Consider the following 23,954-nt stretch of genomic DNA (forward strand, 5'->3'; position numbering starts at 1 on the left):
CATTTTGATTGAGCAGTTCTGAAACACTATTTCTGTAGAAACTGCAAGTGGATATTCGGAGCGCTAAGATGCCTACAGTGGAAAAAGGAATATCTTCAAATAAAAACTACACAGAGGCATTCTGTGAAACTTCTTTCTGATCTGTGCTTTCAACTTACAGTGTTGAACCTTCCTTTTGATTGAGCAGTTCTGAAACACTCTTTCTGTAGAAACTGCAAGTGGACATTCGGAGTGCTAAGAGGCCTACAGTGGAAAAAGGAATATCTTCTAATAAAAACTACACAGAAGCATTCTGTGAAACTTCTTTCTGATCTGTGCATTGAACTAACACAGTTGAACGTTACTTTTGAACTGTGAGGATTCAGTAGGCTAAAAAAAAATATTTCAATAAAATACAAGAAGCATTCTGTGAAACTTCTTTGTTTGATTACTAATTTTACTTTTGATTGAGGAGTTCTGAAACACTCTTTCTGTAGAAACTGCAAGTGTACATTCGGAGCACTAAGAGGCCTATAGTGGAAAAAGGAATATCTTCAAATAAAAACTACACAGAAGCATTTTGTGAAACTTCTTTCTGATCTGTGCATTCAACTAACAGAGTTGAACATTCCTTTTGATTGAGCAGTTCTGAAACACTCTCTCTGTAGAAACTGCAAGTGGACATTCGGAGCGCTAAGAGGCCTATAGTGGAAAAAGGAATATCTTCAAATAAAAACTACACAGAAACATTCTGTGAAACTTCTTTCCGATCTGTGCATTCAACTAACAGGGTTGAACCTTCTTTTTGATTGCGCAGTTCTGAAACAGTCTTTCTGTAGAAAATGCAAGTGGATATTCCGAATGCTAAGAGGCCTGTAGTGGAAAAAGTAATATCTTCAAATAAAAAGTACACAGAAGCATTTTGTGAAACTCCTTTCTGATCTGTGCATTCAACTAACACAGTTGAAACTTGCTTTTGATTGAGCGGTTTTAAAACACTCATTCTGTAGAAACTGCAAGTGGACATTTGGAGTGCTAAGAGTCCTATTGTGAAAAAATGATTATCTTCAAATAAAAACTACACAGAAGCATTCTGTGTAACTTCTTTCTGATCTGTGCATTCAACTGACAAAATTGAACTTTACTTTTGATTGAGCAGTTCTGAAACACTCTTCCTTTAGAAACTGCAAGTGGATATTAGGAGCGCTAAGATTTTTATAGTGGAAAAAGGAATATCTGAAAAAAAAAACTATACAGAAGCATTCTGTGAAACTTCTTTCTGATCTGTGCATTCACCTAACAGAGTTGAACCTTCCTTTTGATTGAGGAGTATTGAAACACTCTTTCTGTAGAAACTGCATGTGGACATTTGGAGCGCTAAGAGGCCTACAGTGGAAAAAGGAATATCTTCAATAAAACTACACAGAAGCATTCTGTGAAACTTCTTTTTGATCTGTGCATTCAACTAACAGAGTTGAACCTTACTTTTGATTGAGAAGTTTTAAAGCACTCTTTCTGTGTAAACTGGAAGTGGATATTCCGAGTGCTTAGAGCCCTATAGTGGAAAAAGGAGTATCTTCAAATAAAAACTACACAGAAACATTCTGTGAATCTTCTTTCTGATCTTTGCAATCAACTAACAGAGTTGAACCTTACTTTTGATTGAGCAGTTCTGAACCACTCTTTCTTTAGAAACTGGAAGTGGATATTCGGAGCGCTAAGAGTCCTATAGTGGGAAAAGTAATATCTTCAAATAAAAACTTCACAAAAGCATTCTGTGAAACTTCTTTCCGATCTGTGCATTCAACTAACAGAGTTGAACCTTCCTTTTGATTGAGCAGTTCTGAAACACTCTTTCAGTAGAAACTGCAAGTGGGCATTCGGAGCGCTAAGAGGCCTATAGTGGAAAAAGGAATATCTTCATATGAAAACTACACAGAAGTATTCTGTGAAACTTCTTTCTGATCTGTTCATTGAGCTCACAGAGTTTAACCTTACTTTTCATTGAGGAGTTCTGAAACACTCTTTCTGTAGAAAGTGCAAGAGGAGCTTCGGAGCGCTAAGAGGCCTGTAGTGGAAAAAGAAATATCTTCAAACAAAAACTACATAGAAGCATTCTGTGAAACTTCTTTCTGGTCTGTGCATTCAAGTAACAGAGTTGAACCTTACTTTTGATTGAGCGGTTCTGAAACACTCTTTCTGTAGAAATTGCAAGTGGATTTTCTGAGCGCTAAGAGGCCTATATTGGAAAAAGTAATATCTTCAAATGAAAACAACACAGAAGCATTTTGTGAAAGTTCTTTCTGATCTGTGCATTCAACTAACGGAGTTGAATCTTACTTTTGATTGAGGAGTTTTGAAACACTCTCTATAGATTCTGCAAGTGGACATTTGGAGCGCTAAGAGGCCTATATTGGAATAGGAATATCTTCAAATAAAAACTACCCAGATGCATTCTGTGAAACACCTTTCTGATCTGTGCATTCAACTAACAGGGTTGAACCTTTCTTTTCATTGAGGAGTTTTGAAACACTCTTTCTGTAGAAACTGCAAGTCGACATTCGGAGCGCTAAGAGGCCTATAGAGGAAAAAGGAATATCTTCAAATAAAAACTACACAGAAGCATGCTGTGAAACTTCTTTCTGATCTGTGCATTCAACTAACAGAGTTGAACCTTACTTTTGATTGAGGAGGTTTAAAACACTCTTTCTGTAGAAACTGCAAGTGGACACTTGGAGCGCTAAGAGGCCAATAGTGGAAAAAAGAATATCTTCATATAAAAACTACACAGAAACATTCTGTGAAACTTCTTTTTGATCTGTGCATTCAACTAACAGAGTTGAATTTTACTTTTGATTGAGGAGTTTTGAAACACTCTTTCTGTAGAAACTGCAAGTGTACATTTGGAGCGCTAAGAGGCCTGTAGTGGAAAAAGGAATATCTTCAAATAGAAACTACACAGAAACATTCTGTGAATCTTCTTTCTGATCTGTGCATTCAACTAACAGAGTTGAACATAACTTTTGATTGAGCAGTTCTGAAACACTCTGTAGAAACTGCAAGTGGACATTCGGAGCGCTAAGATGCCTACAGTGGAAAAAGGAATATCTTCAAATAAAGACTACACGGAAGCATTCTGTGAAGCTTCTTTCTGATCTGTGCATTCAACTAACAGAGTTGAACCTTACTTTTGATTGAGCAGTTGTGAAACACTCTTTCTGTAGAAACTGCAAGTGGACATTCCGAGCGCTAAGAGGCCTATAGTGGAAAAAGGAATATCTTCCAATAAAAATTACACGGAAGCATTCTGTGAAACTTCTTTCTGATCTGTGCATTCAACTAACAGAGTTGAAGCTCCTCACTCCTTCCCACATGCTTTGCCCTGTGTGCCTCTTCATCTGTATCCTTTGTAGCATCCTTTATAATAAACCAGTATACCTAAGTATTCCGCTAAGTTCTGTGAGCTGCTCCTGCAAATTAATCAAACTTAAAGGAGGGTGTTGTGAGAAGCCGAATTTATATCCAACCAGTTAGAGGCATAGGTAAAATGACCTGGGATTAGCTCAGCCTCAAGCTGTGGAAGCTGACGCTATCTCTGTGTAGATGGTGTCAGAATGGAATTAGTGGCTGTGCAGTTGGTGTGCACTGCAGAACTGCTTGCTTGCTTGGTGTGTGTGGGAAAATCCACACATTTATGACAGACCTGTGATGTAAAAGCAGAGGAAAAACTGTGTTTTTCCACTCAAGGACACACACACACACACACGCACACACACACACAGAGGCACACATTCCCCACCGCAACCAGTACAAATGCACGGGCACATCCACTCACAGCTACATCATCCTCCGGATGACTTCCCAGCAGATCCACCATTTTCCTCCCCCCTCACCTTGCCTTCACCCACAGCAGCACTTCCCAGTCTTCTAGCTTTTCATTCCGCCTTCCTACTATGTGTCATTACTTATAGGACTTATTGTGTTTTTTTCAATATTTTCTTTAACTCACTTTTTAAACACATGACTACCTTTAGAAAATAAGGAAATAATAAGATAAAAATTATGATGTCACTATCACAAGTAGAAGCCCAGAATCATTTGCCACAAATAAAAGGCAATCATAAAAATTAAATAAGATGAAAACAAAAGAGTAGTCCGCAATTTTAGCTAGATATCATTATTTCTCAAGGCTTCTTATCTCTGTTTTTTCTCAATATGGGACATTAACAAAGGGCAGAGAGGTATGAGAGATGTAGAATGATCAACTAAAACATTCTCCTTAAAGAATTGCAAGAAAAATGGAAAGAGATTGACTTTCTTGCTGCGAGATTCAATGTTTTTTTTTTTTATTTTTTAGACAGGGTCTCACTCTGTCACCCAGGCTAGAGTGTAGTGGTGTGAACATAGCTCACTACAGCCTTGAAGTCTTGGGCTCAAGTGATCTTCCCACCTCAGCTTCCCAAGTAGCTGAAACTATAGTTATGCACCACCACACCTGGCTATTTTTTTAATTATTTTTAATAGAGATGGGGGTCTCACTATGTTGCCCAGGCTGGTCTCAAACTCCCGGGATCCTCTCAAGGCCCAGGATCCTCTCACCTGGGTCTCCCAAAGTGCTGAGATTCTAGGCATGAGCCACTGCACCAAGCTGGGATTCAATGTTGTTGAATGCTGTGTCCTAGTACCACTTAAAACTGTGTCACACATACAATCACTCACATATTCAGTGGCGCATGTTCCACGCATGGAAAAGGTGGCCTAGAGGAAGAATTATGTCCCAAGTCCTTTAAGTAACATTCCAAGAGTTATGCTATATGGTCGACAATCTATCCTTTTTCATGTTGCCACTTGGACCTTCCATTGGCTCTAGACTATTACCGACTGAATTGCTTCCTCCCTAACATTCATTTGTTGAAGTTTATTCCTACATTCATTTGTTGTAGTTTGTTCCTACATTCATTTGTTTTGATTGTATTTGGAGATAGGGCCTTTAAAGTGGTAATTGAGTTCAAATGAGGTCATTAGACTATGCCCTAATTCAATCTGAACAGTGTCCTTACAGAAGAGGACATGAAGACACAGACACCCAAAGGGAGGAGGATGGAAAGACACAAGGATAAAGCAGCCATCTAACAGCCTGGAGAAAGGTCTCAGGACAAACCAGCCCTGCCGACACCTTGATCTTGGACTTTCAGGCTCTGCGGTGCTGCCACTGCTCAGGTGATTGCCTCACATCTGGTTGGAGCAAGAGTCATGCCTCTCCTCAAGCACTGCTCTGAGTGCCCTCATCATCAGACATTTTCAAACCATGCACAAAAGTAGAAATTCCACTTTTGCCCAAATCCTGCAGTCCCTGTTACACCACTCATGGTCCATCATCACTGCCTTCTACCTTTGGCTTCTCATCATGAACTTCTTGAGTCCAAGTCCAGTTCTTACTCATATAAAAGGAGTTCCGCAAAAGCATCTTCGTTAAGATTGAATTAAGTACAAGGAATTAAAATGAACTGACTGGAAACTGAAGGAAGTGAGTAATAGCTGAGGAAACAGGGCTTTGGAGATGAGATCACGGCTTGCATTCTGCCTCTTTCATTTACTAGCTGTGTGACCTGGGTGACTTCTTAAGCACTCTGAGCACTCATCTTCTCACCTGGAAAGCAGGGTTGATAACAGCATCCTTCAAAGTTGTTTTAAGGATTAAACTAGATAAGGGAGACTTCCTGGGCAAGACATCAACTGCCAAATAACTAGCTTCCCTTTCCACCAACTTCCCACTAGAATATTCATGAACATATACACACACCAATAAATGAAAAGTTGCTGCAGACTTGGGAACAAAACAATATTGATCGATATCTTCTGGGCCCTCAAGGAATTTTCACTAACCAAAGAAGGGAAGAGTCCCTGATGCAGAAAAATAAGGCCAGGCACTTCTGCTACAACTTCTGACCTACAGGGGCTTAGAGATGTGTACCCTGTGCCAGCTAGAGGCAGGAAGGCTTCCCCATCATGCAAGAACTCTGTTAGGAGGTGCTCATGGCAACTTAGCCCTCCATTCCTCTAATTAGCCAATGAGTACTTCCTACACTTATGCAGGACTGTGATGCCCAGTTGTGGAAAATAGCAATCACATGTATTCTTTTAATCAGGAAAGCACAGAAACAGGTAAATCAAGGCAGCTATAGCTTTTTACTCTTTTTTTTTGCAAGAAAGGAATGAAGAGGAAACATATTGTACTAGTTAACAGCACAGACTTCAGCACCAGTTTGCTTACATTTGAATTTTGACTTAAACACTTACTAGTTGTGCAATGTTGGATGAATTAAAGTGACTCATTTCTCCATCTGTCAAATGGGAATAGTAAGAGTACCAATCTCAGAGGGTTACTGTGCAGATTAAATGAATATAAAAGGCTTTGGAACAGTGCCTAGCACCCCAGTAAGTATTGTGTAATGTTTACACACACACACACACACACACACACACATATATATACACACACACATATATATATATATATATATATATATATAAATATAAATTTCTCTGCATGAAGCTGAGATAGGAAATTCCTCCTGAGTCTTAAAGAGCCACACTGGCTAAACATCTTCCAAGACGCCAAAAATCTGATTCAGGGTGGTGAATATCACTGATATAAGAGACAGGTTCTAACAGCAATCAGAAGTGAACGGTCCACAAGTAAATAAAGAAGGGAAATAAAGATGGATCTACAGACACTAACATGGACAAACAGCAGGATTGAATAAAACTTTTTCCTGGTCCGGGTACCGTGGCTCATGCCTGTAATAACAGCATTTTGGGAAGCCAAGACAGGTGGATCGCCTGAGGTCAAGAGTTCGAGACCAGCCTGGCCAACATGGTGAACCCTGTCTGTACTAAAAACACAAAAATTAGTTGGGTGTGGTGGCGAGTGCCTGTAATCCCAGCTACTCAGGAGGCTGAGGCAAGAGAATCTCTTGAACCTGGGAGGCGGAGGTTGCAGTGAGCTGAGATCACGCCATTGCACTCCAGCCTGGGCGACAGCATGATACTCAGTCTCAAAAAAAAAAAAAAAAAAAAAATCCTGTCCTTACATGAGGAAATATAAGCACAGCCAAAACTTGTGCAGCAAGAAAGAAGGCTATAGAAATCATAAAACACAGGTAGAACATGCCTATGGAGAAGATACTATAGGCAACAAGGGTAATTTTTTGAAAGCAAATATTTTATGGTCTCCATAAAGTTTCAAAAATGTAATTTTGATGTAATGTAAAATAAAGCTGAAATGATAAAAAATGAACTGAAATGAATAAATGGTTGTTTGTGGTAAGCTAGATTGTGTAGAAAACAAAAATGAAATAGAGTTAAAATATGCATTAAATGTGGTCAAGGAAAAGGTCAGCTTCAACACATAAAAATATAATCCATGTGAGAGAGAACTTGGGATGTTATGAAAGTGCAGGAAAACAGTAAAGAAGATGAAAATGTCAGAGAGATGGAAAATTCATGAACAATAGTTGTTCTTAAAGAAGGGGTCGGATATACCAAAGACATCAGCCATCAAGGGCTTAGGAAGAGTGAGCAGTCAACAAGATAGACATGGTGCCCACATTAGTAGAGCTCAGAATCTAGTGTGGAGAATCCTGGGAATCAGGTAAAATCCACCAGTGTGGACAGTCTACACTGGTGAGCCTGCTCATTTTCCGCCTTCTTGTTTACTGCGTGTTCTAGCACTACATTCAACTAAATTAGTAGTTCCCAAACCAAATCCCAAGGGATAATGTTTTCAATATATTCTGGCTCTTCTGGGCAAAAGCAGTTCTTTGGTCAAATAAATACAGGCAAGAATATATTAAACTAAACTAAAGAAGAATTCTTTACCCCAGAACGTTAATGCTAAGAGGCATTATGAGTTCCAAAGACAGTGATATCATGCTGCCTTTTTAAATTCAGAAAGGGTAGAGAGCAATCTTTTTCTGATACTTTTCACTATGATGCTACCCCCTGCCTTTCTTTTTCATCTCTTGTAACAGCTACTGACATCTCTCAGACACAGCTGAGAAATGCCACGGTAGGCCCTGAGCAAGCAAATGCCAGGATCGTAATATGTCAGGCTCTCTAGATGTGTTCTTAGTGCTACACCCACAGCCTTTAGAGCAGGTTGATATACAAATTACACAGCCGCATGGGCTCTCAGTGTCTTTTGCAGAATCATGGTTGCACAGACGACAGTCAGTCTCCCAGGAGAGCGTTGAGATTTATAGACTGGTCAGCAATCAATCCTGTCCTGGGTCTTAAGTGTCTCAGTTTACCTTCCCTGCCACTCTGGTGCCGGTGACCACAGGACATGATAAAGCTCTCAGTCCCAGCTTCCATCAGGTTGTATCCTTCAATGGGACGTGGATGATTGACACTGTGGTCCTACAACATCACATCTGCCTGAGCAAGCAGCCTGCTTCCTAGCAGAATCCAAGCATCATCCCAACCTGGAAATGCCCCCTGCCTGGCCCCATCCAGTAGACTCCTGGAACGTTGATATGGATGTGGATCCCTAGCTTGCCCATCCCTAATCTAGATCCCTCCTATTTTTTTAACTTACATTTACCATGTAATTAACAAGAGATACAATAAAGGAAAGGGAGGAATAGCCAGATGAAAAGATGCATGGGGCAAGGTCTGGAAAAGACCCAAGTGCAGGAGCTTCCATCCCCATGGAGTTGGGGTGCATAACCCAGGCACTCAGATGTGTTCACCAACCCAGAAGCTCCGCCAACCTTCATAGTTCAGGGATTTTTGTAACGGCTTCATCATATAGGAATGATCAATGATTAATACCACTACCAGCCCCTCTCCCCTCTCCAGAGAATGGGGGTGTGGGGCTGAAAGCTCCACGGCTTCCCTCTTTTTCTCCTCCCTCTCTCTTCCTGCGCAGTGGTCCCTTGGCTACTCCTTGAAGCTCTTGCAGAATCAAGTAACAGCTCTGATGAAAGATTTGTCAATGTAGAAATCAGACTCACCAGAGGTACAAACAGGAGGCTTAAAGCCACCGCTGGGTTTCTTTATCCACATGACGCAGTGAACCCAGTATTCCAAAATAGAGCAGAAAATTCTGAGACCAGACTGCCTGGGTTGGGATTCCAGCAACACCACTTACCAGCTGTGTGATTTGTGGCTACTTGTCAAACTTTTCTCTGCCTCAATTTCCTATTCTGCAAAATGTGGCTAGTGATGATTCATGGAGGATCCTAGCTGAAGACAGTGAAACTGGTTAAGAGGTTCTTGCATTCATCCAGATAAATGCTAGTAAGGGCCTGGGCTGAGGTAGCGGCAGGGAGGATGAAGAGGGGGAGGCAGAATTTGAAAGTTACTTGGGAGGGTGAATGGCACAATTTGGGGACCAATTAATCATGGAAGGTGGGGGTACAAGAAGGGCAGGGGTTTAAAGCACAGCTTCTCAATTTTTTACTAGCATAGCTGAGTGGATGTAGATGCTATTAACCAACCCAGTTCATTAGGGAAGATTGTAATTACTGCGTGTGTTTCAGACAGTCTCCCTGGTAATAATTACTTATCTCTTTTCCTTCTCATCATTACACTGTGGTTATAATTCTCACATGAGGAAGCTGTGTCTGATGCCTGACATCTGGGACCTCACTTAATCCTCACTAGAACGTCATGATGTGAATGTCTTCCTATTATTCCTATAATGTAACAGAGTCACTGAGCCTCAGAGAGGTAAAGCAACTTGCCCCAGATCACACAGCAGCTAGGCTGGGATTTCAACCCAAGAAGATTGGCTTCCCCATGCTATAAGCCTTCCAGTATTAAATGCCGTCTTCAAATAACTCTACGAGAGAGGAGAGGTATGACAGATTTTATCATCCATGCAATCCTCCTGCATGAAAGGGTTTAGATTCTTCTACCTAATTTTTTATTTGAAACCCTCCATGAATAGATGGTAGAATTTATCCTAGCTATTGTAAAGTTGCCTTACCATACCATGCACTTGTCACAGCTGCTTTATAAATCTCTGTGTGTGCATTATGCTTGCACGGTGCAGTTTCAATGCCTAATTACAATGTTGAAAGCTACCACACGCAAAGTTAGGTAGGAATATAGATATTGAGAACACACAGCAACACCATTTTAACATAAAAGTGCTTGCGCTTTAGAAGAATAGCAACTTTTTAACTCTTGGGTACTATTTGTTTTGCTGATAGCTGAGTGAAATTGGGGGGTGTTAGAAAGCTGTGAATAATGTTTAATATTAATATTATAGGTTACCTGGGAAAAGGGATTTATAGTGTAAAATGATACTGCCAAAATCCAGCAAAAGGCTGAAAGTTCAAACCACTCTAAATATTGATTTGACCCAACTGTGCAATTTAAAACATTCCTATTTCCCAGGAGAAGAGTCATTCCTGAGGAAAATTGTGAAAATGGAATTTAAAAAGGAGAGAGAACAAAAAGTCACACTGCAGATCTATTCTGAACAGTTTGCTTTCATCTTTTGGGAAATTTATTTCCATCTCCCAAAAAAGAGAGCTGCAAATAATGATTCTCCTGATGCAACCATCCCAGTTGGATCATGTTAAAAAGCTTTTAGGAGGAAAAGAGTAAGTAAATTCAACTGTTCAGATGCATTTGGATGTAATCCTAAAGCGGTAGCCCAGGTAATCGCCAAGCCATCAACAACTAAAAGGATTGTGACTATTAGATGCAGACAACAGAGAAATAATGGATGTTAAAGAGGTCGGGAAAGAGAAATGATTGCATTCAACTTCCATATAGCTTTAAAGCTGATGACAGGAGAATGGACGCTCCATTTTACAACTGCTGAAACTCACATACACACACGAGAGAGAGAGAGAGAGAGAGAGAGAGAGAGAGAAATGCCAGCATCAGTTTTATTATGTAGGTGGTTAAACAGTCACTTTCTTTTTCAATATTTGGAAATAAACACGGACTTTGGTCTTTGACTAATTTCAGAGTTAAAGAGGAGGGATAGCTTTCTTTCTTCTCTGTCAACATTCAGTCTGGGAGGGTTTGATGCTGGGGCGTGGAAGGTTTCAGAACACTGGAGGCAGGATGCTGGAACATAAGGCGGGGGGGGCACAGAATGTCTATCTGTGATCTTAAGGGATTTTTGAATAAGAGCCAGTTCTGCTTCTTCAGCCAAGCTTTTGCGGCTTGCCAGGAACAATTATGCTTCAGTAGATCAGTGATTCTTCCAGTGTGATCCATAAGGTCTACTACCTACATCATAATGACCTGCATTGTAATGCAGACTCCCAGGCCCAGACCCACTGAAGCAGACTCTCTTGTGATCGGGCAAGGATTCTTAAGCCATTATCCATGGAGAATGACCATGATGCTTAATGTGATCAGAGATCATGGTTTGACTGGGACAGTCTTAAATTGCAGGCTTGTTAAAGTATTATGATAGAAACTCTTGGGTGCTATTGGCTCAGTGGCCAATATTGCAGTCCATGGGCCCAATGTGGCTGCCATTTGTTTTTGTGAATAAGGTTTTACTGAAATACAACCATGCTCATTTTTTTTTTCTGTGTCTCGACAGCCAAGTTGAGTAGTTGCCACAGAGACTTCACGGCCTGCAAAATCTAAAATATTTACTATTTGGCCTTTCACAGAAAAAGTTTCTGTACTTCTGATGTAGACCAATGGCTCCCATTATTTCTGTGCATCAGAATCACCTACAGGCTTTGAGGGTTTTTTTTCGTTTGTTTGTTTTTTAATGTTACTTCTCCAGACCCATTCCCTGAGATTCTGAATCGATTGGCCTAGAGTAGGGCTGGAATAACGGAATCTTTTAAAATAATGTTTATGTAATTCTATTTTGAAATTTTTATTATTATTATTATTTTTAAAGACATAGCCTCACTCTATTGCCCAAGCTGGAGTGCAGTGCATGATCATAGCTCACTGCAGCCTTGACTCTTGGGCTCAATCAATCCTCCCACCTCAGCCTCTGGAGCAGCTGGGACCACAGGCATGCACCACAACACCTGGGTGATTTTTTAAAAATGCTTTTATAGAGACGAGGCCTCACTATGTTGCCCAGACTGGTCTCAAACTCCTGGTCTCAAGTGATGCTCCCACCTCAGCCTCCCAAAATAGTGGGATTATAGGCATGAATCACCAAGCCTGTTTAGGTGATTCCAACGTGTAGCCAGGATGAAGACCACAGCAGTGAAGGAGAAGCACTAGCTTCATAAGCTCACCTCCCCAGAGCTGAGTGTGCTCAGTGTACTTTGGAAACTACCTGCTTATCTATAAAACAGAGATATCAATAGTCACCATGTTGGGTGAGGTAATATGAAAATTAGGGACAATGGATGCATACCTCTTCAGGCAGTGCTTAGCATACAGTAAGTTTAAATGAATAATGATGATGATGAAGATGACAGTGACAACTATGTTAAGGGTAATATTTATGACTTCCATAATGCAACTGAATAAACATTCATTAAGCACCAGCTATGTGTCCTGGAAGGGAGAACCTGAGGTTAATGTGATGAACACCCCACAAGTGTTCACAGTCAAGTAAGACAAGCAGAGACATAGAAACATACTGACAGCAGGCTGAAGGTGGTGGCTCACCCCTGTAATCCCTGCACTTTGGGAGGCTGAGGCGGGTGGATCACCTGAGGTCAGGAGTTTGAGACCACCCTGGCCAATATGATGAAACCTCATCTCTACTAAAAATACAAAAAATTAGCTAGGCGTGTTGGCATGCGCCTGTAATCCCAGCTACTCTGGAGGCTGAGGCAGGAGAATCACTTGAACACAGTAAGCAGATGTTGCCGTGAGAAGAGATCATGCCACTGCACTCCAGCCTGGGCAACAAGAGACAAGAGTGAAACTCCGTCTCAAAAAAAAGAAAGAAAGAAAGAAAGAAAGAAAGATACTGACAGCAGTAGGAAAGAAAAATGAGCCTCCAAATATGGACAGACAAGTCAAAGGGGGAGAGAATCTAATTTCCAGTAAATAGACACAAACATGTTCAACTTCAGTAAAAATCAGAGAAATAAAAAATAAAACTTAAATGAGACATTTTCTCCCAGTAAATATGCAGACAGTAAAAACACTGGAAATATTCTGTTTTCATGGAAGTGTTGTTTCTGCAGGCTTTTTAGAGGGCAAATTGGTAGATTAAAATCTGTACTCTTTTCAGAGCCTCTATTTCCCATTTAGGTATCTAGTCTACAAAAATATATCTGCACTAAGAGACCACTATAAGAACATTCACTGAGGCATTGTTGCAATAATGAAAACCATCTAAATATCTATAAGATGGAGAATAACTAACTAAACCACCATGCAATTCTATGTTATTCAATGCTGAAGTTTTTTGAAATGGAGAATATATACAGGTATAAAGTGTCCATGAGTTGAATTGAACTCATGTACAGAGAGACTGGAAGGATGGTTACCAGAGGATGGGAAGGGTAGTGGAAGGGTGAGGGGAGGTGGAGATGGTTAATGAGTACAAAAAAATAGAACGAATAACACCTACTATTTTATAGAATGACAGGGTGACTAGTCAATAATAACTTAATTGTATATTTCATAATTAAAATAATGTAATTGGATTGTTTGTAACACAAAGGATAAATGATTGAGGGAAAGGATACCCCATTCTCCCTGATGTGGTTATTACACATTGCATGCTTGTTTCAAAACATCTCATGCACACCACAAATATATACACCTACTATGTACCTACACAAAATAAAAATTCAATAAAATTAAATGGACAGTTGTCCAAAGTATTTCATGGAGAAGTTGCAAATACTAATATAAAATGTATATATAAAAAAGTACACATACACACTCAAAACAAAACTTTACATTTTTATTTCTATATATGTATGTAAATTCCTAGGCAAGATTCCTTCTGGGAAGGAAAGATAGATTTAGAGTGTAATAGACGTCTTCACTTTACCTATGTTTAATATTGTGAATGTATTCATGTACTTCTTATACACATTTTAAAAAAAACAGGACAGTAATTTAATAGGGTGAGCATTATTACAGAAGTGCATGTAAAATATGATGGCAGTACCGAAAAGAAGGTGTAGAATTCTGCTGGGGTGAGATGGACAAAAAGCGATGTCAGATGGAGATAAAGTAAAAAGTGTTGCCTTATCTCTGATGTCACCGAGATCAGGCAACACTGAGCTAGACCTTGAAGGAAGAACCAGGCTGGGCGGGGTGGCTCACGCCTGTAATTCCAGCACTTTGGGAGGCCGAGGAAGGCCGATCACTAGGTCAGGAGATCGAGACCATCCTGGCTAACATGGTGAAACCCCGTCTCTACTAAAAATACAAAAAATTAGCCAGGCATGGTGGCGGGCGCCTGTAGTCCCAGCTACTCGGGAGGCTGAGGCAGGAGAATGGCATGAACCCGGGAGGCAGAGCTTACAGTGAGCCGAGATGGCACCACTGCACTGCAGCCTGGGCAACAGGGTGAGAGTCCGTCTCAAAAATAAATAAATACATACATACATACATAATTTTTTTAAAAAAAGAACCATTGGAGAAGTGGATGCTGTCATCCTAGGAAGAGAGGGCCCATGAGCAGAGGCTCAGGGGTATGGGCATGCAGGCATCCATTTACTCAACATTAGGGAAATGCCTACTCTGAGACTCTGAGTTCAGGACCCTTCTAGGTGCTTGCAGTACAGTTGTGAGGGCTATAGGCTCAGGTGCTGGGGCTACAGTGGGGAAACAGGCACAGGTCCTTGTGATTTTATTCTAGTCTGTCTAGATAGGCAGTATAAAAATCAGCAAGTAAAATGCACAGTGTGATGACAAGTGTTATTGGGGACAATAATACAGGGAAGTTGGAAGGAGAATGCTGCTTGAGAATAGAGTTCTCCTTCTTTAGTTGAGTCAGAGAAGGCATCATGAGTGCAGAGCTGAAGGAGCTGAGAACTCACCACAGGGGCAATCGGGGAAGAGAATTCCAGGCACTGGGACGGCAGATCCAGAGGGCTGAGCTTGACGTAGCTGAGGGACAATGAGGAGGACCATGTGGATGGAGCAGAGGAAGCCACAGGAGAGTGGCGAGAGGGGTTAGAGAATGAGTGGGCCTGGGAAACATCCATATCATGTAAGGCTTTGAGAAATACACGAAGGACTTTGACTCTTCTGAGAGACAGGGGAAGTCATTGGAGGCTTTTGACCCAGGAAGTGGCCTGATCTGTTATATGCTTTGAAAGATCCAGCATATAAACAGAACCAAAGAAAAAAACCACATGATTATCTCAATAGATGCAGAAAAGGCCTTTGACAAAATTCAACAACCCTTCATGCTAAAAACTCTCAATAAATTAGGTATTGATGGGACGTATCTCAAAATAATAAGAGCTATATATGACAAACCCACAGCCAATATCATACTGAATGGGCATTCCCTTTGAAAACTGGCACAAGACAGGGACGCCCTCTCTCACCACTCCTATTCAACATAGTGCTGGAAGTTCTGGCCAGGGCAATCAGGCAGGAGAAGGAAATAAAGGGTATTCAATTAAGAAAAGAGGAAGTCAAATTGTCCCTGTTTGCAGATGACATGATTGTATATCTAGAAACCCCATCGTCTCAGCCCAAAATCTCCTGAAGCTGATTAGCAACTTCAGCAAAGTCTCAGGATACAAAATCAATGTACAAAAACCACAAGCATTCTTGTACACCAATAACAGACAAACAGAGTGCCAAACCATGAGTGAACTCCCATTCACAATTGCTTCAAAGAGAATAAAATACCTAGGAATCCAACTTACAAGGGATGTGAAGGACCTCTTCAAGGAGAACTACAAACCACTGCTCAATGAAATAAAAGAGGATACAAACAAATGGAAGAACATTCCATGCTCATGGGTTGGAAGAATCAATATCGTGAAAATGGCCATACTGCCCAAGGTAATTTATAGATTCAATGCCATCCCCATCAAGCTACCAATGACTTTCTTCACAGAATTGGAAAAAACTACTTTACAGTTCATATGGAACCAAAAAAGAGCCCACATCAACAAGTCAATCCTAAGCCAAAAGAACAAAGCTGGAGGCATCACGCTACCTGACTTCAAACTATACTACAAGGCTACAGTAACCAAAACAGCATGGTACTGGTACCATAACAGAGACATAGATCAATGGAACAGAACAGAGCCCTCAGAAATAATGCTGCATATCTACAACTATCTGATCTTTGACAAACCTGACAAAAACAAGCAATGGTGAAAGGATTCCCTATTTAATAAATGGTGCTGGGAAAACTGGCTAGCCATATGTAGAAAGCTGAAACTGGATCCCTTCCTTACACCTTATACAAAAATTAATTCAAGATGGATTAAAGACTTAAATGTTAGACCTAAAACCATTAAAATCCTACAAGAAATCGAGGCAATACCATTCAGGACATAGGTGTGGGCAAGGACTTCATGTCTAAAACACCAAAAGCAATGGCAACAAAAGCCAAAATTGACAAATGGGATCTAATTAAACTAAAGAGCTTCTGCACAGAAAAAGAAACTACCATCAGAGTGAACAGGCAACCTACAAAATGGGAGAAAATTTTTGCAACCTACTCATCTGACAAAGGGCTAATATCCAGAATCTACAAAGAACTCAAACAAATTTACAGGAAAAACAAACAACCCCATCAAAAAGTGGGCGAAGGACATGAACAGACACTTCTCAAAAGAAGACATTTATGCAGCCAAAAAACACATGAAAAAATGCTCATCATCACTGGCCATCAGAGAAATGCAAATCAAAACCACAATGAGATACCATCTCACACCAGTTAGAATGGCCATCATTAAAAAGTCAGGAAACAACAGGTGCTGGAGAGGATGTGGAGAAATAGGAACACTCTTACACTGTTGGTGGGACTGTAAACTAGTTCAACCATTGTGGAAGTCAGTGTGGCGATTCCTCAGGGATCTAGAACTAGAAATACCATTTGACCCAGCCATCCCATTACTGGGTATATACCCAAAGGACTATAAATCATGCTGCTATAAAGACACATGAACACGTATGTTTATTGCGGCACTATTCACAATAGCAAAGACTTGGAACCAACCCAAATGTCCAACAACGATAGACTGGATTAAGAAAATGTGGCACATATACACCATGGAATACTATGCAGCCATAAAAAATGATGAGTTCATGTCCTTTGTAGGGACATGGATGAAACTGGAAACCATCATTCTCAGTAAACTATCACAAGGACAAAAAACCAAACACCGCATGTTCTCACTCATAGATGGGAATTGAACAATGAGAACACATGGACACAGGAAGGGGAACATCACACTCCGGGGACTGTTGTGGGGTGGGTGGAGGGGTGAGGGACAGCATTAGGAGATATACCTAATGCTAAATGATGAGTTAATGGGTGCAGGAAATCAACATGGCACATGGATACATATGTAACAAACCTGCACATTGTGCACATGTACCCTAAAACTTAAAGTATAATAATAATAATAAAATGCTTTTACTCTAACAAGGTCTGAATACCTTTTTCAATCTTGAGACTATGAAAGACAATGGATTATTTTGGAACTGAAGCACATTTTCCCAGAAGAAGGCGATATTACATTTAATAAGATTTAGCTATAATGCAGAGTTAATGTGAAATTATAGTGCAGAGTTAATGTGAAGAAATAGAGAGCTTCTTATGCATGTAGGATACACCCGCAAATTTCATGATTTAAGGACCAAACTCTCCGAAGGAGAGAGGGCAGGGCCAGGGAGCTCTTTTGATGCTTCCCGTTAGAGTCAATCCATCTTTCTTCTTGAGGTTTCCTCCCCTCTGCTTGTGTCCCATGCTATATTGTCCTCATTTAATTGTGCCCTCAAAAAGACTTGTTTTTAACAGCATTTACTTGGATCCTATTATGTTTGTATGTAAGGAAACCCTTGTACAAATGCATTTTGCCATCCAATTTATGAAATAGATTATGGATGACCAGCACATAAATGAATAAGACAAAGTCCAAACTAGCAAAAATCTCGGCTGGGCACGGTGGCTCACAAGTGTAATCCCAGCACTTTGGAAGGCTGAGGCGGGCAGATCAAAAGGCCAGGAGATCGAGACCATCCTGGCCAACATGGTGAAACCCCATCTCTATAAAAATACAAAGATTAGCTGGGTGTGCTGGCATGCGCCTGTAGTCCCAGCTACTCAGGAGTCTGAGGCAGGAAAATTGCTTGAACCTAGGAGGCCAAGGTTGCAGTGAGCCAAGATTGTGTCACTGCACTCCAGTCTGGGTGACAGAGGGAGACTCCATCTCAAAAAAAAAAAAAAGAAAAATAAATCTCATAGCTAATTGAAGAATTAAAAATTCATGCACCTCTGTAGGAGGCATAATTGCATAAGAACCTTTAACCAGAAGAAGCGAGTATGTAAGGAAACCCTTGTACAACTCCATTTTGACATCCAATTTATAAAATAGTTTAGGAATGGCCAGCACATGAATGAATAACACAAAGTCCACACTAGTAAAGATCTCATAGCTAAATGAAGGATTAAAAATTCATGCACCTCTGTAGGAGACATAGTTGCATAAGAAAACTTAACCAGAAGAAGGAAGCCCTTGCTAAGAACAGGACTGGGCATCCCCTCCTTTGGCAGATCCACTATGATTCCAGGAGGGAAGTTGTCTTTGAGTTGGGCTGGCTTTTTTTACGGAAGGTGTGGGGTAGGTGAGGGCTTGCAAGGAGAGGATTCAGGAGGAACAAAGCACCCATTCTAGGAAAATGCCAGGAATAACTGGGGAAGGTCAAGGGACACAACTGGAACAGATGCCTGTGACCCTGGAAAGCACTCCAAGCCCCACTGTGGTGTCCCTGATCACTGCACTGATCTGAAGAGCAGAGAAGGACATTCCCAGGATGTCAGATTGGGCTGCCCAAACCAACACCACCAAATGGCCACAATTACTAGAATCTAGATTCTGTGTCTTTGAACACCGTAGTTTAATTTGGTTTACATGTTGCATGTCTCTGCTGAGGGAGCCCTTTCTGAATCCACATCAGCCACAGCAGCTTCTTGGCCTCCTCATGGCTTTTTGCAGCATTTTGTTCCAGGGAGACCACAGGTGCTGACTTATTTATACCGTCTAGGGCAAAAGACTGGATGACATATTTCACCACTCCTAATGCAGGTAACAGGATTCCTTATATCACCAAAAACACACAATAAGAGCAAACAGCATGTTAGAACTCAAAACCCATGTTGGAAAGACACAAACCCTGTGTCATTATCGCCTTGAGTAAATCCGCAGCGGGCTTCTTTCCCAAGCCTGGGCTTTTCCATCATGATAATGAGATGTGAGTTAATCATTTGGATCTAAGTTTCTGACACGGAAACTGGCACTGCTGTGGTTTGGGGGATGCTTATTTTTGTAAAACCTGAATGTGAAAGACCCTGATCTCTCCTGAGTAACCGGGGCCTCCAAGTGGGGTCTGGTAGGAGCTTCTCAAGGATCCCTTATTGAATTGAAGCTCCACCGCAAGTAGATAGCCTAAAAGGCACTCTACCTCCATTTTAACACATAGGCCAGTAACTTTTGCTTTCCAAATCATTTAGTCTGTTAAGTATTTGAACTGAGATGGAATAAAATCATGAAACTCACTAGGCTGGAGCTGTCTAATGTGAACTTAACATGGAGCAACTTACAATTGAAAACCACAATTAACTGTAGTAATAAGCTTTTGAAATTGCTTGTTTCTCACATCTAAGTCCCCGTCCTAACGTTACCCTTCTTTTTTTGTTCTTTCCTCCCTCCCTCCTTCCATCTTCCCTCTCTCCATTCCTTCCTTCCTTCCTCCCTCCCGCCCTTCCTTCCTTCCTTCATTCCTTCCTTCCTTTTTTCCTGGTACTCTCCTACGTGCTGGAAAATATCAAGGACTCTGGTGCCTCTCAGAGCCCCATGGTTCCCTTGTAACCCAGGATCCTTAAACAAAATTGATAAAATAAGGCTTTTACAATATAGCATCTATCTCACCAGTTACTTTAGGTTTCAGTCTCAGATTTTCTTTTTCCCTCTCTCTCCATCCTTCCCTTCCACTCTCCCTCTTTTATCCTTTCATGCTTTCTGTTTTTTTTCCATAATATCAAGGAGAAAATGAAGGTTAGGCACCCAGGTTTAAAAGTTGCTTTCCATGGGCCATCCCTGTCCTGTGAACCTGCAGTGGCCTCGTGGCAGGGACTGTTCTCAGGGCCTCTGATAGGAAAAGTCCTAGGGGCAGAGTGTCTGCAGCAGTAGTTCCCACAGTATAGGCTGGGGCTTATGATTTTCTGGAATTCTCTAGATTGCAATATCTACCCTTTAAATATAAAAATTTAGAAAGTGACATTCTGTACTTCTTTCTTTGAATAAAATAACATTTCTGACTTTTATTTTTAAAAAGTCACCTAACAGGTTTCAACCATAGTCTTAGCAGTCACAGAGTGGAAAGCAGTGAGGAGATGAGGGTTACAAGCTACTGGACCCCTTCATATTGGCCTAAAATAGAGAGTGGGGTGTCCAATGGGTTCTCAAACTCCTTCTATGTTGAACCAATGCTTGGTTAAATTAAGTAAGATACATGGTCTACTCAGTCAAAAGTGTGCGTAGAAGAAAGAGAAAAAGAAAGAAAGACCAGCTCTGGGGGAGAGAGGGAGAGAGAGAGAGATAGTGAAAACAGAGAGAGAGAGGGAAACAGAGAAAGAGGCAGGAGAGAGTGGGGAGAGAGAGAGAGAGAGAGGCAGGAGAGAGAGATAGAGAGGGGACAGGAGCGAGAGAGGGAGAGAGCAAGGGTCAAAGCAGAGAGAGATAGAGAGAGAGAGGCAGGAGAGAGATAGAGGAGGGAGAGAGAGGCAGGAGAGAGATAGAGGAGGGAGAGTCATGAGAGAGAGAGGTAGGAGAGAGAGAAGAGGGAGAGAGAGGCAGGAGAAAGAGAAATAGAGAAAGAAAGAGTGAGGGACAGGAGAGAGAGAGAGAAAGGTAGGAGACAGACAGACAGAGGAGAGAGAGAAAGGCAGGCAGGAGAGAGAGGCAGGAGAGAGAGAGCGAGGGGCAGGAGAGAGAAAGATGGAGGGAGAGAGACAGAGGCAGGAGAGAGAGAGAGGCAGGAGCTGTAGAGGAGTGAGAGGCAGGAGAGAGAGATAGAGGAGGGAAGGACAGAGAAAGGGAGGGAAGGTTAGGGGAAATTAGAGAGGATATGGACAGCCTGTACCCCATTCTTTCGTTTTTCCAACCCTCCTATTTCCCTGTCCCATCTCACCTGGAAGAGGCATCAGGAATATGAAGAGGAATGAAAAGAGGAGATACAGGACCCTCATGGCTGATGGCTGGGAGCTTCACCAGGAGCTGAGTCTGGGGAGGAATCAAGCCTTCTACCTTATAAAGGTCCTGGCCCCTGGTCACCGGGTAGAGTTCAGAACTGGTATTGGCTGCAAGGCTCATTACAGAGATTAGAATTCAACCACTTACCTGGTGAGTCAGAGAATGGTCCTCAAAGAACAATGCACATGCAGGAGATCTTATGCAAATCTTGACTCAGGAAACCCCAGAAAATCCCTTCCTCCTGCTCTTGGGACCAGAAAATTCCTCTTATCTTGCGTCATTTAAAATCCAGTGTATAAATGGGGTGAGGGGCTGGGCCTGTCTCACAGGGAAACAAACTCAAACTCAGGGCCTATAACCTGCCACTCACCTGCCACCCACTGTGTGGGACATCTTGTTTTTCCTGAGTATCTGGGGACAGTCTCAGGCCAAATTGAGAGCTCTTTCTATCTAATTCTATCCATTGCCGGGATATTCAGCTCCTGGGGATGATACAGGGCTGGGTCAAACCCAGGAACCCTGGAGGGGCTCAGGGCTTCTGGCAGCACCGGGAGCATGGTGGGCCCCATCCCTGCAGGAGATCTGAGCTGGTGAAATTTACACAAAAGGTCCTCCGAAACTCCCCATCTTCCCCACAGGACAGAGATGAGGCAGATGGGTGCCCGCTTCCTTCCTCTGAGAAGGAGAATGAGAGGGAGGGATTGTGACTGCATGTGTCCCCTAAGTGTCCACCCAGGCCCAGGCCAGGATGTGGCCTATGGCCCATACTTGAGTTCCTTCAGCTCACACCGTCACTCAGGGAACGTCAGCTCCATAGGACTTCAGGGCTTTGCGAGCCAGGTCTTTCCCTGCTTTCCACAGATGTCAGCACAAAGGGAGCTCACTGCTGTTGGGGTTTGGTGGAGAAGCACGGACTGGGGCTGCAAGGCCTCCACGTGGTCTCCCTGTCGGTGATGGGTCTCTCAGGACCCTGTCCTTCCTCTGTAACCCAGAGAAGTCATTGGCTGTCATAAACAATGAACAGAGCCCCAAGCCAGGTGCTCAGGGGCCAGGCTTTTCTCAGGAAAATAAGAGCCCTTTATCTTGGTTCCTCCCTCTTTGGATCTAAGGGCAGTTTGAGAGACAAGCAGGCCTGGTGTCCACCTCTGTGATGTCTCAGAGATGCAGCAGTGACAGAGCAATGGGGACAATGAGACTTTCCTCATGACCTGCCTGACGTCTTCATTTAAAATGCCAGGTTCTGAAGAACTCTTGTTCTTGGCAGGCCAGAAGTGGATTTAAAGGAAGCTAGTGAGGACATTGCATGGCCAAGATCCTCAATGATTTTTTTCATAAAAGGGAGTTTCTGATGGGGTGTGCAAAGAGAGGGCTGGGTCAGGTGCCATCAGAACTGCTAAACGAACATACACCCAGGGCTGCAGCTCAGTTGCCAGAGAGTCATTCCCTTTGTCAGGACTTTGTTTCCCTGTGTGTTGAGCAAGCTGGAATTGAGGGGCAGACTCATTCATTCCTGACACTGAGGTGATTTCCTCCTGGTGAAGAACGCATACAAAGAAACGGAATGTGAAATAAAGCCTTTATGTGCTTTGTCTAAATTAATAATCATGTTTTAAAAATACATATGTCTCTGTCACCTCTAGAAAGAGGCAGACATCGTGACACTTCACCTACTTATCTCAGCATGGATCTCTTACAAATGAAGGAGAATTCTCACACCAATCACGGTACCATTTACACAAATTAACAAGAATAACTCCCTGGCCTGAATGGACAGGAGCCATAGGTGCTCAGGAAGCAAAGTGTCAGTAAATTATTGCAAAACTAAAGTGTGTCCATGGACACTGAAATTGTTCCAAGGATAGCTTCGTGGTTGTTGATTTTTCTGGGTACATGTTCAATCCAGATTCACACATCGAATTAGGTTATCACGCCTCTTTCTTTGTTGAGTAAATATACTTAAGGAAATGCCAAGGTACATGGCAAGGGGTCTTACTGGAGTTACTACATGACTCTTACATGTAAATAAGAGTTTGAGTTAAAAGAGTGGTTCCCATCATTTTCATGTGTGGCGTCACTCCTGATTGAGACCTTCTTAACATGATTATTATAAAAGTAATACACTCACATTTAAAAAGTCACCCATAGAAGAGAGCGAATTTTTCCTACACACCTGTTCCAATCCCAGGAACCACCGATAGCATTGTGGTTTTATACTTGTCCTCTCTAGCTCTCAGTGCATTTGTGAGGCCTTGTTAGAGAAGGAGGTGAAATTGATCTGAAATAGGAAAGTCACTGTGAAATGCAGCACCTCTGTGTCCCTGGGGAAGAAGCCACGAAGGCTTAGGTAACATGGGCCTGGTTGCTCAAGGACAGCTGGGCTGACTCTTTCCATGAAGATTCCTATGGTTCCAGCTGCTTCTTTTTTCCTGGCACAGCCCAGTGTGACTCCGTCACAGCCATGTTTGTCCTGGTCATAAAGTTTGTCTGATAAAGCCCACCAGAGTATCACTTCTGTCTTTCAAAGGTACAGATACGATCTTGCTTCAGCAAGGAAGACCATCCACCAGCACAGACATGAGGTTCTTCCCAAAAACTCAAAACGTA

At 41.9% G+C, this 23,954-nt stretch overlaps 1 pseudogene; it reads right to left on the reverse strand.

The window, feature by feature from the left end:
* Nucleotides 1-19,078: 19,078 nt before the first annotated feature.
* Nucleotides 19,079-21,346, reverse strand: LOC115833660 (annotated as a pseudogene).
* Nucleotides 21,347-23,954: the final 2,608 nt, after the last annotated feature.

Source organism: Nomascus leucogenys, unplaced genomic scaffold, assembly GCF_006542625.1.
Source record: "Nomascus leucogenys isolate Asia unplaced genomic scaffold, Asia_NLE_v1 Super-Scaffold_518, whole genome shotgun sequence".
Taxonomy (NCBI): domain Eukaryota; kingdom Metazoa; phylum Chordata; class Mammalia; order Primates; family Hylobatidae; genus Nomascus; species Nomascus leucogenys.